Source organism: Gymnogyps californianus, unplaced genomic scaffold (assembly GCF_018139145.2).
Source record: "Gymnogyps californianus isolate 813 unplaced genomic scaffold, ASM1813914v2 HiC_scaffold_34, whole genome shotgun sequence".
Classification (NCBI taxonomy): Eukaryota; Metazoa; Chordata; class Aves; order Accipitriformes; family Cathartidae; genus Gymnogyps; species Gymnogyps californianus.
This window is the reverse complement of record NW_026114224.1, coordinates 908208-921847: the sequence shown is the minus strand read 5'-3', so window position 1 is coordinate 921847 and position 13640 is coordinate 908208. Positions and strand designations below refer to the sequence as shown.

General features: G+C 55.7%; 4 non-coding genes across 4 annotated transcripts; all 4 read left to right on the top strand.

Annotated features, from left to right (window-relative positions):
- The first annotated feature begins 1879 nt into the window (after positions 1-1879).
- On the top strand, positions 1880-1951 carry TRNAM-CAU (transfer RNA methionine (anticodon CAU)). Its single transcript has one exon. It is a non-coding gene; the product is annotated as a tRNA-Met (tRNA).
- Positions 1952-5113: 3162 nt separating this feature from the next.
- Positions 5114-5185, top strand: TRNAG-UCC (transfer RNA glycine (anticodon UCC)). Its single transcript has one exon. It is a non-coding gene; the product is annotated as a tRNA-Gly (tRNA).
- Positions 5186-6240: 1055 nt separating this feature from the next.
- TRNAL-CAG (transfer RNA leucine (anticodon CAG)) lies at positions 6241-6323 on the top strand. Its single transcript has one exon. It is a non-coding gene; the product is annotated as a tRNA-Leu (tRNA).
- Positions 6324-13084: 6761 nt separating this feature from the next.
- TRNAS-AGA (transfer RNA serine (anticodon AGA)) lies at positions 13085-13166 on the top strand. The gene has a single exon. It is a non-coding gene; the product is annotated as a tRNA-Ser (tRNA).
- Positions 13167-13640: the final 474 nt, after the last annotated feature.

The window sequence follows — 13640 nt, the reverse complement described above, 5'->3', positions numbered from 1 at the left end:
CTCAGCCTCACCAAGAGGTTCTACCAGCTCAGCCTGCCCAGAGCCTTCCTGGGACACATCCGGCAGCATTTAAGACTGGCCACCACCCAGTCCGGATGGGCCAGCCCTGCCCTGGGGCGACTGGGAACCACCTCCACCCCCAGCAGCGTTGGGCAGGACAGGAATGGCGCCAGGCACGGAGAGGAGGGGTTTCTCTGGCTCTTTGGCACTCTCCAAGGTGGCGGGGGCAGCCCTCGGCTGTTGGCGAGCAGCAAGGGCAGGGCTGCGCCAGGAGGGAAGACAAGCCAGGAGCTGGGGGGGAGCGCAGCACAGCACGGGCAGGGCAAGGCCCTCGCAGCTGGTGTGAAAGGCAAGGCAGTAACTGCTGTACGACTTGCTTAGAGGAAGGAACACTGCCTAGGACTAAGAGCTTTTACCTCAGGGTCAACGTGACCTGAAGACCCAACCTAAACCGTCTCTCACTGGCTGAGAACACCCCATACAGACAATAGAACAATAGGAGATTTGTCTTTCAAAAAACCCCCAGGTATATAACCAGGGTGAGAACAGCAATCGACCTGAATCTAGTAGAAAACCCCTCCGCCTGCACGGGACATTGGTCTAGAACCAGGAAGATTAACAGCCCACTGACCATACGTCCACACCACCTGCCCGGGAGAAGCACCTAGTGCTTACGCGAGCAATAGTAACTGATTAGCCCACCCCTTAACAGGAGTAATTTGACTGGTCAACACAACTGCATTGTAAACATCTAGAAACCCTGCTTTCCTCTATATCGGGGTCCTCCATGTGCTAGGCTGGGGCACCGCTATGTGCATAGCTAAAATTAGGGATTTAGGGATTCCCTTGGTAATTCTATGCTAAACGTCCTTGTCTCCCTCCTTGGCCAGCAAAGAACTGACTTTTACACTGGGTACAGTCCCGCACCCCGTGCGAGCTGGATTTCTGGGCAGGGTTGCAGCCCTCCTGAGCTCGCTGGAGAGCCACTCCTCTCCGCCCTGCCAAGCAACAAGGCTGCCCCCTCGCTCCGGGGTTTCCTTCAGTGCCTGCAGAGCCAGCTTGGGTGGTCAAAGAGAAAGTCCCCAGCCAGGGTTATGGGCAGGAGCTGTGGGGAGAAGGGCAAGGCAAGGCCCTTGAGCTACCCTTCTGTCGTGGTTTAACCCCAGCCAGCAACTAAGCACCATGCAGCTGCTCGCTCACTTCCCCCACCCAGTGGGATGCGGGAGAGAATTGAAAAAAACCCCTCGTGGGTTGAGATAAAGACAGTTTAATAGGACAGAAAGGACAGAAAATATTGATAATGATAATAATAATAATAAAATGACAATAATAATACTAGAAGAATTAGATACAAATACAAATAATACAAATCAAGTGATGCACACCCATGCCCAGTTAGTGCCCGAGCAGCGATCCGCCCCCCCCAGCCAGCTCCCCCCAGTTTATATACTGGGCATGACGTCATATGGTATGGAATATCCCTCTGGCTAGTTTGGGCCAGCTCTCCTGGCTGTGTCCCCTCCCAACTTCTTGTGCCCCTCCAGCCTTCTTGCAGGCTGGGCATGAGAAGCTGAACTATCCTTGACTGAGTATAAAGACTACTTAGCAACAACTAAAACCATCAGGGTGTTATGAAGATAATTTTCCCACTAAATGCAAAGCACTGCACGGTCCCAGCTACTAGGAAGCAAATTAAGTCTCTGCATGCCAGCCAAAACCAGGACAGCAGCCCAGGCCCAAAGGAGGTGAAGTTTCCAGGGAGACAATTTTGCTGCGCGGGTGAGGGCACAGGATAGACAAAGGGAAGGAGGCATGAGCGCTGGCAGTGCCAGGGAGCATGAGGCCGGGCTGTGGGAGGTCCAGCTGAGGTGCCAGGGGGAGCAGAGTGGCGCAGTGGAAGCGTGCTGGGCCCATAACCCAGAGGTCGATGGATCGAAACCATCCTCTGCTAATTGCTTTTTCCTCCTGCTGCCTCTCCCAGCAACTTTTCACCTGCACTGCTCTGGCTCTCTGCGCGGCCATGCCCATGGCCCGCCCGCTCCCTCAGACCCTTCTCTCTGCCACCGCCGCCTTCTTTCTCCTTTGCCTTCTTACGAGCCAGCACTCCCAAAGGGACCCTCACCAAGGCAGACCCGTGGGTCTGCAGCGGCAGCCAGACCTCCCCCCACAAGGAACTGGGGGTCCTGGGGACACCAGTGTTTCTCCCTTCCCATCAGGCAGCTCAATCCCAACTTCCCAGCCGCAAGCGGGCACCTCCAGGAATCTGCAGGTGGGGAGGAGGACAAGGCTGGTGCTACTCTGGCAAACACCTGTCCAATCAACTTGACCATCTCGGGGTTTTCTCCATCCTAGTCTCTTTGCTGCTGTGCCCACGCGCAGGTCCAGCCAGGAGCAGGGCCGAGCAGGCATTCCCAATGGGCACTGTATTGGCTCTATGTGGCTAGGTGTTGGCAGTGGAGGGGAGAGGGGGTGCTGCAGGGTGGCCTCTGTGAGCAGAGGCAAGGGGCTGCCCTGCCGCTGCACACAGCTGATTCCAGCTGCCTCCACAACACTGAGCCACTTGCGCAGCTTTTCCTGACAGGCCTGAAGCCTGTGGAAGAGCCCACGCTGAAACAGATTTTCCTGTTCAAGTCTGCAGCACGGGGAGAACCCATGCCGGAGCAGTCTGCAGTGAAGGACTGTAGCTGAGCCTGGTAAAAGTGAGAGGAATGGCGGTGTTTTGTTTGTCTTTCATTCTTCACTACCCAAAACTGCACATGGCCTGATCCTTTTCTTCCCCTCTGGCTGCTCTGGACTAGAATGCAGTGCTGGACACCCCCCTCTCTCACTCCCACAAGCATGTCCACTGAACAGCAGGTCCACTGAACCCTGGGCCTGACCGTAGGTCTGTGCAGAGGGCATGCGTGGAGCCTGGGCCCGGTTTGTCTGGTGTCCCAGGGATCGAGGGCAGGCAGACCAGCCTGCTGTTGTGCAGGTCCTCCTTTGTGCCTTTCGGCACAAAGACAGGAGCAACATTGACTTGCTTCCAGGCCTCAGGAACCTCTCCCAATTGCCGTGACCTTTCAAAGACAATGGAGAGCGGCCTCTTGCAGAAGTTCTCCTTGTCCGAGTGCTTCACGAGCTGGCAGCAGGAAGATGGCATGGGTATCTGCAGGTGAGCTCCCTTCTACTTTAGTACCTGATGGGCCAGAAGCCAGAAGATCGCTTGGATGTTGACCGTGAGGTCGCCTCTGGCTCTGCAGGTGACGGGCCATGCACAGGAATATTGCTTGCGCTAGGTGCTTGTGTTCATTCCATAGTGGATACCACTGCCTGGTGTCTCTTTTTATATCTGAACGCTTCTTGTTCCAAAGGAAGCGGACAGCCCATCAGGGGGAGACCTGAGAACATGCGGGCACGACAGTGTCAAAAATGGCTGTCAGCCAATCACAAAGCAATATGAGAACCCATGGGGAATGATGCTGTCAAGAGTTGCCTCTTTGCTGTATTTAGTGAGTGGGGCTTCCTTTTCAGATGTGCTTCTGGGTACACAGGTAGGGTTGGCTGGTCCTCACAGCCAGTCACAGGTCTGCCTGAGAGCAGGTGGGTATGACGGGGTGAAGAGATGGCTGTCAGCCAATCACAGAGCAGTAGGAAAACATGTTGGTTATGGTGTCTAATAAGAAAATGGCGGCTGAAAGAAAGTGGTGCCCCCCGTGTATGTAGAGGAAGGTACATCCTGGTCAGCTGTACTTCATCATTCATCAGTGCTGGCATGGGGATTGACCAAAGCAATCATCCACCACCAAAACCAGGAGCAGCACAAGGCAGCTTTTAGCCCAGGAACAGGTAATGCCTAGAGTCCTGCAAAACAAATTGCTTACGGGCATGCAGCACGGAATGTGGCAGATGCTCATATCCGACCAAGTGGATCAAGAAACTTGTGCTAGAAATAATCCACTTGGCCTATTTGCACATTATGTAGATAGAGAATTGTTACCCTAGCATTGCCTGCTTTCCGCTCACTGATTGCTGAGCTAATCCTAGACAAGTGTACAAGATAGGGACATATCCAGTGACTCAGAAGAAACCCAGGCTGGTTGCTGTGCCTTTTTAATTCAACCAAAGGGTGCATGGTGCAACCACATGTTAGCCTGGGACAGCGTGAATGTGGCTCCGACTGGGGCAGACTCCGCCTGTGTTACCTCAGTGTTATGCCCTACGGTATTGCCAAGGGGCACTGTGTTGGCTACATATGGCAAGGTTTTGGTAGTGGAGGGGTTAGGGGGTGCTGCAGGGTGGCCTCTGTGAGAAGAGATAAGGGGCTGCCCTGTGCCAGACACAGCCAGTTCCACCGCACGACACAGCTGAGCCGTCATCAAAGTTTGTGGCCCCTCTGTGAAAACATATTCCAGAAAGGGCAGAAAATGCCGGGCAGAGAGAGGCGGAAGGAACAAAAAGAGCGGGAAAGGGCAGAGGGAAGATGCATCCCGCTTGGGCAGGTAACAGAGTGTGGTGTGAAGGAGTAAAGTTGAGCCTGGGAGAGGGGAGAGGAAAGGCGGTGTTTTATGTTTGTCTTTTTGTTTGTCACTGTGTGAATGCGTTTTAATTGGCAAAAAATGAATTCTGCCCAAGTCAAGCCTAACTTGCCCACAACAGTGTTTGCTAAGGCACGTCCTTGTGTTTATCTTGAGCCATGCGATTTGTCATCCTGTTTTCAGTGCTCCGCATCCCCCTGAGGGTGGGGAAAGTAGTGAGCAGCTGGGTGGGTGTTTGTCTGTGCTTAAAGCACGAGAGGTACCTACAGAGAAAGGCCCATCGCGTTGCGTAGTACATGCCCAGCGGGCAGCTGTATGAAGGCAGATGGGGAGCATCAGCATCAGCACTGCCATCAGGCAGCAGGTTGAGTTTCCCTAGCCAACACGTCAGACAGAGAGAAGCCCAGAGTAATCCGATGGGCTTGAGGCCGTATGTGTGCAGGGGGCTGGAAGGAGGAGGCCGTCCGGGCTGTGAAGTGGAGAGAGTGGAGTTTGTGAGCTGGAAGAGCAGGAGGCAGGGGAGTCTGGGAAGTGGAGGGGCAGGAGGGAGGCGAGGCTGCGGGGTGGAGGAGCCGGAGGCAGGAGTGGGTCGAGGAGCGTTGGTGGTATAGTGGTGAGCATAGCTGCCTTCCAAGCAGTTGACCCGGGTTCGATTCCTGGCCAACGCAGACAAGGTTCTTTTACTCAGCCTGGTCCCCAGAGGGCCTTGCCTCTCCTCTTCCAAACCAACCTAGCTTCCCTCAGGAAGTTCAGCTCCCATAGGGCAGTCGAGGCCCTCCCCTTGACTCCCCCTCCAGCCTTGCCTCATGGCCAGGCCTCTGGGCACCTCCTAGGCCAGCAGACACAGGCCTGGCTCTTAGCAAGGCCCGCCTCGGCAAAGGCAGACTGCAGGGGCTGCTTTGGACCCTTCCGAGATTCTCAGGGAGTGCTGTAGCACTGGAGCAGGTGCCCAGAGAACTTTGGGATTCTCCATGCCTGGGTATCACCCTCACGTTTCAGTGGGGCTCAGGCACTGAGCCGCCTGCTCTAGCTTTGGGGCTAGCCCTGCTTTGAGCAGGCATTTGGACTAGTGCCCTCCTGAGATGCCTTGCAGTCTAGTTCCTTCCACGAAGCAACAAATCCCAGAGAGAGCTGTGACCTCCTTCCTCTGCACCATGGGCGGCAAGCGGGCCTCTTCCCCACAGGAACTGGAGCTCAGTCATTGCTCAGCACTTGGCGCATCTCGTGTCCTTTTGCCTTGACTCTCCAGCCCCTTTCCCGCACACTGACTCCTTGAGACCACCCCAGCATTCCCCCAGGGGTTGGTGTGGCACAGCCCTCCTTGCCCACGGAGGGCAGGGAAGAAGGAAGCACCCTTGTTGCCCCAGGAACCGTCCATGAGAAAGGCAGGCGTGTTCCTGGAGCCCCTTGACAGGATGTTGGCATGCGCAGAGCCGTAATTTGCTGACGGTTCCTTTGCTTGGTCCTGTGAAGGATTGCCTTGGCCTTTGGGAGACGCGTCGGAAGCGTGCTGCCCCTGTGCTGGCTACTCGTGTTCCGTGTGGTCTGAAGCGCGTGTAGGAGCTGCGGTCGCCTGTCAGCAGCCCGTGGTGGGAGCAGGGCAAGGGTGCTGCCAGGAGCCAGCTCCCCCTGCAGCAGTGCCAGGAGGAGGCTGCCTGAGGTGGGCTGGCTCTGGCAGCTGCAGGGGGAGGAGTGGCAGCAGCAGCAGCAGCAGCAGCAGTGGGTCAGGATGGCCGAGCGGTCTAAGGCGCTGCATTCAGGTTGCAGTCTCCCTGGGAGGCGTGGGTTCGACTCCCACTCCTGACAGGCTCTTCTCTCTCTTGGCCTCCTTCCCCCTCCTCACTGCAGGCTTCTTGCTCCTCTGGGGGCTCTGCTCAGCTCTTGCTGCAGTCCCAGCTCCTGCAGAAGGAGAAAGGGGCGTACCCATGCTGCCCCACCAGTACCAGCTGGGTAGGCCTACAACAGAAACAGGGAGGGAGAGCCCCTGGGGAATTCCACTTGGCCGCTCTCCCCTGCAAAACTCACATTCTGCATGCCTCTCCCCGCATTTCAGTGCGCATCTCTGGACATTCTTCAAACATTCGCTCACACAATCCTCTCTCCCTGCAACAACCCTTCTGCTTGGAAGGCATTTCAGGCAGTCAGAGAGGGCATCCTCCTGCTTCAAGCAGGCTCACACCACCTCATCTTTCTTTCTGGTCATACAATACCTTGAGGACAGACATTTCACAGCCTCTTGGCACCCCGGCTCCCATGCTTAGGCACCCTCAGGGTGATCATTTGGGTTCGTGTAACCAGTCACAAACTGCCTCTTCAATTTCTGACCACGGCGCTCATCCTCCAGCCGTTGCAGTAGCCTCCTTGCAGGCACTGGAGGGAAGCTCCGATTCGATCCCTGCTAAGCATTTTCTTCTCCCAGCTAAGCGAGCCTTGCGTCCTCAGCCTCTCCTCCCAAGGCCACAGCCCCTGGCCCCTGACTATCCTAGGCATCCTCCGCTGAACTTGCTCCACTTTATCACCACCTTTCCTTGGTTCCCCAGATAGTCCTTCTTCCCCTTTTTTGGTGACGGGGCAACTTTTCCCTCTCCTTAGTCAGCAGGGAGCTCCTCTGCCCTCTGCTCCCGAAGCTGGAGAGCCCCTCAGATGCATCCTTCCCTCTTTCAGGTCCAAAGGCACATTCTGTAGGTGCCAGTCCAGGATGTGGCGTTGACCAGCAGGATTTCAACCCCAAAAGTTTCGCGGAACTGGCAGTTCCTCACCAGCAAACATGGACAGCACCAGTGGGAAGAGGGGCAGGGGGGAGTAGAGGCCGACCAGGAAGAGGCCAACAGGGACGTGGCAGGCTCTGGGGCATTTCTCTCCAACGCTGCTGACAGGAGAGAGACATCCTCACTCACGCAATGCCACCACAGGTTGCATGAGCACTGGTGGCATTTTTCAGAAGGACCGCAGTCAGGAAGTACGAGCCACACAAGAGGTCTTCCTGTGCACACAGGAAGAGGAAGAGGGGACATGCACAAGGTGGTATCAGAGCATGCCGGAGCACGTTGTAATTGAGGGAGATGCTGAAGGAGCTGCTTCGGGTCCTCCTGCGAGCTCTTCCCTCTGCTGAACGTCCTCCCCTGCCCTCTCTCTTGGTTGCCTCGTTCGGCAAGGTCAGGAGCTTGGCTAGGACTGCAACCAAGGGTAAGGATATCTGCTTCACGGCTGCTTCGGATGAGCTACGAGGTGAGAAACAGGAGAGGCAATAACTTACCCAGGCAGACTGGCAGGCTGTCCAACACGGGGGTGAAGGGAGGCAGCAGCAGGGACCGCAAGTGCAAGCATCGAACCACCGATTGCTGGGCCATGAATGTAGTCTGTGAGGTGCAATGTTGAAGAGGTTAAGCTGGAAGCTTCATAAGCAGGTCTAATTAGGCGAGAAGAAGATTCTCACAGGTTACCAGCCTGGGTCTTGTACGAGAGGGCATGCCAGGCTTGCGCAAAGAGCTCTGGCACTCCCTTGAAAGATCCTGTGAGTAGAGAGTGCCCAGTGGCCCTGGAGGAAGGCTGCACTTGGTGATGGCCAGGGAGATGGAGAGACTGCCAGGCTCAGCCAGGAGCATATGGCTCAGCGAGGGTGGCCAGAGGGGAAAGACAGGGTCTGTCCAGGTGGTCCCATGGTGTAATGGTGAGCAGTCTGGACTCTGAATCCAGTGATCTGCGTTCACAGCTTAGTGGGACCTCCGAGTTTTGGCTCCCTCAGGGCTTTCCTCAGCATGCTTACACTTTATCCCCTTGCCTTGCTGTTGGGTCAATTGTTTAATGCACTCTGATCTTCCTTCCTTTCCTGTGCTCCCAGCCCTGGGACTGACATCAGTGCCCTTTCGCCTGCCCTGTGCCACCACAGCTCTGCAGCTTTCCTGAGCGCTGGCCCCTGTCCCCTCCCTTGTTCTTGACTGCTCCTGGATGAGGGCATCCAGCAGTGGCTCAACACCTGAGGTGGAGATCATGCAGTCCACGCCCGGCTCAAAGCAGGGTCAAGTAGAGGACCTTTTCAATGGCCTTGCCTGGTTGGATGTTGGACATCTCCAAAGACGGAGAATCTACAACCTCCCTGGGCAACCGTTTCCCATCTTTGACCACCACTGTGTGTGGCATTAGTTGTATTTCCACCCCTGTCCATTGCTTCTTGTTCCATCCATTTCTCTGAGGCTTTTCTGTCTTTCTCTTGCCTGCTTGCTTGTTTTTGGTGCTCTGGTCCCAGTTCAGGGAGCTCCACCCACAACTTGCAGTGCCCCATGCATGGGGACAGGCTCACTGTCATGGGAGAGAGCAGGTTCGCCCTCTTCCTTTCTCCTGGGTTCGGCTGGGAGAGAGTTAACTTTCACAAGAAGCCGAGCATGGGGTTTCCGGGTGGTGAGCAGTTGCATTGTGCATCACTCGCTTTATATATTCTTCTGTTACTATTATTGTTATTTCTTCTCTCCTTGTGTTGTCCTATTAAACTGTCCTTATCTCAACTGACGAGGTTTTACCTTTTCTTCCGATTCTCCTCCGCATCCCACCAGGGCAGGGAGGAGTGAGCGAGCGGCCGCGTGGTGCTCAGTTGCCAGCTGGGCTGAAACCATGACAGCCTTGCAGAGGGCTTGGCCAACTGAGGGGGAGGAGAACAAAGCACCACGAGTCGCCAGCTATGCTGCACAAAGTCTTTAATGAGAAGGAGGAAATGCAGTGGCACAGAAGAGAGACCAAGAAACACGTCTGCAGGGTTCAGGGAGGCACAGAGAACGGCCCATTTCCCAAGGACAAGCTCCACACAAAGCGCTTGCCTTTTCCCATTCTGCTCTACCTGGTGACAATCCCAGCCCACCAAGAGCAGTCCCTAACTCCAGCACCCTCCCCCCGTCGGCAGGAGGTTCAGCAAAGCAGAAGAGAACGAGTGTTGTCTCAAGGAGCTCAGAGCAAAGCAAAGCCAGAGGAGGCACGGCGAGGCCTGCCCTGCAGCGAGGAGCAGCGGGCACAGGTCCCTCCTGCCAGGTGGGATGAGGACACGCAGCCCGCCTGCAAGCCCTGGCCATGCTCCTGATGCAGAGTTCCCATCTGCCTTCCCGCTACGAAGGGGATGATCCGCCAGCTTCAGCAGTTCAGACTGCAGCGGGTGGGAGGCAGACACAGCCCTGACCCCCCCAGACCAAGGGAGCCCCCAGAAGAGATGGGAACCCCCCCGGCGCTGAGGGAGCTCCCAACAGCAGCTGACAGAGAGGATCCCACGGCTGTGCTCTGAGGGAAAGAGGTGAGGATGGGGCCCGGCAGGGTCACCACCACCGCGGAGGCCTGGATGGCCACCGTTGAGTCCGCGCAGCGGGCGACACAGGGCTCACTGCAGCTGCTGGCAAGTGGGGTTGGGCCAGAGGCGCCGCAGGGCGTTGGGAGACAGGGTCTGAAGCAAGACATCTCTCGGTGAGGGAGGCAAAGCTGAAACACAGAGCAGGCAGGGAGCACGAGCCTCAGTATCAGTCTGTCTTGCTTTTCCTCAGCTCTCTCTGTGGACACACTTTGTTTTAAAAACACCTACTGTGCCTACAGTTCCCACGGCCCTCATCGTGCCCTCCGAATTGCACGGCACAGGACGGCTGAACCGCTTTCAGGATAGGACCCAGCACAGTGGGTTTAAAGCACCTGTGGCAAGACTGGTCATACCCCATCTCCTGAACAAACATTGCTGCCATAAAGACGGCACTGGAGGCACTTGGCCATTTCGTTAGAGACCATCTGCTACAGGCAGACATTCTGGTGGGCAGACGTCCCTGCAGCTCAGCCCCATTGATCCCCTTCTGCTTTAAAGAAACCCCCTCTTCCCAGCCCTCCCCAGCCACCTCCGCCAAAAGGGACAGAGGTGACAGCCCTTAAACAGTTCTGTTGCAGGGCCAAGCTGAGGCAGCCCAAGTATCAACCTGAGGAGCCACCATGACAGCAGCTCAGCCCACAGGGAGGGATGGAGCGGACTCAGGCTTACCTCGTTCCTCGAGGAAAGGCAGGCAAGAGAGGAGGATGCAGAGCCCGGAGCAGCGGAGGTTTTATGCTGTGTCCCAGATCCCCGCGGGGCCACAAACATTACTTGCTCATGAAGCATCTAAACACCTAGCAGCTGCCGCTTGCCAAGGCCTCGCTGGTGATTAAGCCCTTGCCTCTTTCATCTGAAATGTTGTGCTCCTGCTTCATACCACCAAACATCAAAACCATTCATCTGTGTCCCAGCTTCAGAAGGCCAATCAACTCGGAGGTCTCAGGCTAGTGTACAAGGAGATTTTGAGTGCGTTTTCCTAATACGGATTGCCTTTGTCACTTGGCCTTCTTCATGGTGAGCACGGCCACCACTCACGGTCAAATTCAGCTATGAGGGACACCTCAAGTCAGCTCTCAAGTGCTTTCAGTGCAGGCACTCAGGCTAGCCCTGAGAAACCTTTCTCCCAGCGGGTCATCGTAGACACACAGGAGACTCTGAGTAAGTTCAAGCAGAACGTCAAGACCGCACAGTCCCATATGGGAGAAGGGAAATCATTAGGACAAGGCCCAGAGCCTGCTGAGGTACCTGGGAAGTCTGGTCTGCTCGGAGCAGGGGACAGGAGCAGAAGACCTCCAGAGGTCCATTCCAAACTTCATTATTCTGGGTTACCCTGAGTCACACAAGCCCTTGAGCAACCACCAAAAGGCAATGCCTTGGAAGACAGCAAATGCAGGAGATTGCATAGAAGCCCCCGTAGATTCAGGATGGTGCTAAAATGTGTGGAAATGCCCTTGACGCAAGCAGAACTTTGGGGCTGTGAGCTCAGGTATCCCTGGCACGCCTGAGGCAGGCGTGTCCACTGAAGTCCATAGCAGGGTGACTCATGTTTGCCTGGAGTTCAGGGTTTTTCCCAACTCTTCCACCTCACGATGACTCCCAGGTGCTCCGGGAGACTGATCCGATGTCCCTTTGAAATCTGAAATGCATGGAATGGGTCACCTCATCCCTGACCCAGGAAAAAGAGCCATGAGCTTTTGGCTCCCTGCCCTGAGCCTCTCCTCAGAAGCAGGCCATCCAGGCCTTTGGCCTCTGGGATGACCTTACGGAGCAAAAGAGGTCAATTTGGGTGTGGGTCTCTTTCAGGGAAGGACGTGGGCATCTCTTTGATCACCCTCCTACGCATTGATTTCCTTGTTTCCAACAGATTCTCCACTTCCCAAGCTGAGCCCAGACCCCTGGTTGGACGATGCGTGAGGGCCTGGCAAAGTCATCAAGGGACACGGCTATGGCGATCCGAGGGAGAGATTGCTTTGGAGAGACTTGCCTGGACGGAGGCAGTGTGACTGCGTTAGGGTGGGCATTTCAGTAGGGCATGATTGAGCATGCGCAATCACGATCCCCCTCTTTGTAACTCCACCTACACTAGCACTGCTGATGACAGAGTGGGAGTCTGTAAATACTGTGCTAACACAACCCCCCCCCTGCCCCAACCCCACCATCCAGCTTGGGTTTTGAGTGTCAGCACAGCAAAGAACATTGCCTTATTCTTGAAGCAACCCTGCAATCAGAGACTTGAGAAGCTTTGTCCCCTTTAGGTAGGGAGTCTACTTGTGAGAGGCTCCTTGCGTTTCCCTTGGCCCACAGGCCATAAGCTGCAAGAGAAATGAGGGCGTCTCAGTCACCAGGACCATTGTTACATCCAGTTCCGGTAAACTTCAGGGTGTCAGACAGGCACTACCAAAGTTACCACGTCCACACTGACTCATTAACGCCATTTTCCTGCTCCAGAGCCAAAATGGAATCGGAGCTGCTTTCATCTAGTGATGTAAATTATTGCTTTTGTGGATTGTTTAATATTTTGGTCCATGCTCAAGAATGTCACAATGCTTGCAGTGCTGGGAAAAAGCTCTGGACATACCTATTCCACCAAAACAAGCTCTCTCCAGTCTCCCTCTAAGTCATCCGCACCTCCCGTTTATTCTCCCTTTGCCCCTCCTGACTTTTCCTCAGCCAGGCTCTACCTCGCCCTTGCCATAGATCTCTCCCACTCTCGCAAACCATTCCCCCTACACACCAACAACCTGCATGGCAGTCACGGTCTTTGTTCAAGGCTTGACACCACCCTACGTCCCCAAGAGGCTGGAGGTGCTGCCGGGAGGTCACCACCTCCCCTGCAGGAGTGTCCTCCTCCTAGTGCTCCCAGCAAGCTTGGAGACCTCCTCAGTTAAATCTGAGAAGCAAAGCGGGGTCTAATATGCCCACCTGACGCTGGTTGTCTCCACACAGCTGCCTTCCCTTCTTCCCTGGAGGCAGCAGAGATGGCAGCTGGGGAGAGAAAGCATCCCCCCGTGGCAGGATATCCCAGGTGCGCGGCTGAGGACAAGGTGCTGGGAGCTGCAGCTGTAGCCCCTGGGGCTACGCCTCTCAAGGCCTGTGGAAGGCTGTCACCAGGTGCCCGTCATGCTCAGTGCAGGTCCCAAGTGCAGGGCTTCGAGTGGAGCATTGCCCTGGAAGTCCCAGGGAGCCGGGTGTCATTGCAGAGGGCATGTGATCGGCAGGGCAGAGAGGGCTGGAGCAGGTAGTTGTGGCCGAGTGGTGAAGGCGATGGACTAGAAATCCATTGGGGTTTCCCCGCGCAGGTTCGAATCCTGCCAACTACGGGGCGCACTCCCCTTTTGGGCTCCCTGCAATGGACCACGCTGTTTGGGCTCCCTGCAATGGACCACGCTGCAGCCGTGGGACTCAGCTCCACACTGTACCTGGTGCCCAGGGAGACGGTAAAACCCCCTTGCCTACAGCACTTGTCCCCGCACCCCCCTGCCCCCAAATTCCTGGATGAATGGGAAATCCTGCTCCCATTGACAAGGTAGGCAAGTTGGGGGAAGAGAACGGACCAGTGCCGAGTATGAGCCATGAAAAGAGGTCCACTGTTGTTGGTTCTTGAGCAGAACTTAAGAGCCTGAGCTCACCTGACATCCCAAGCAGAACAACCCCACCAGCTGTCTTCCCTATGCCTGAAACTACAGCAGCTCCTCTCCAAAGAGAGCCTGCACAACATGGTCCTCATTGCTAAAGATGAAGGCAAGACACCTCATGGATCTGAGATCTTGCCTGGGGTCCTGGGGATATTCTGC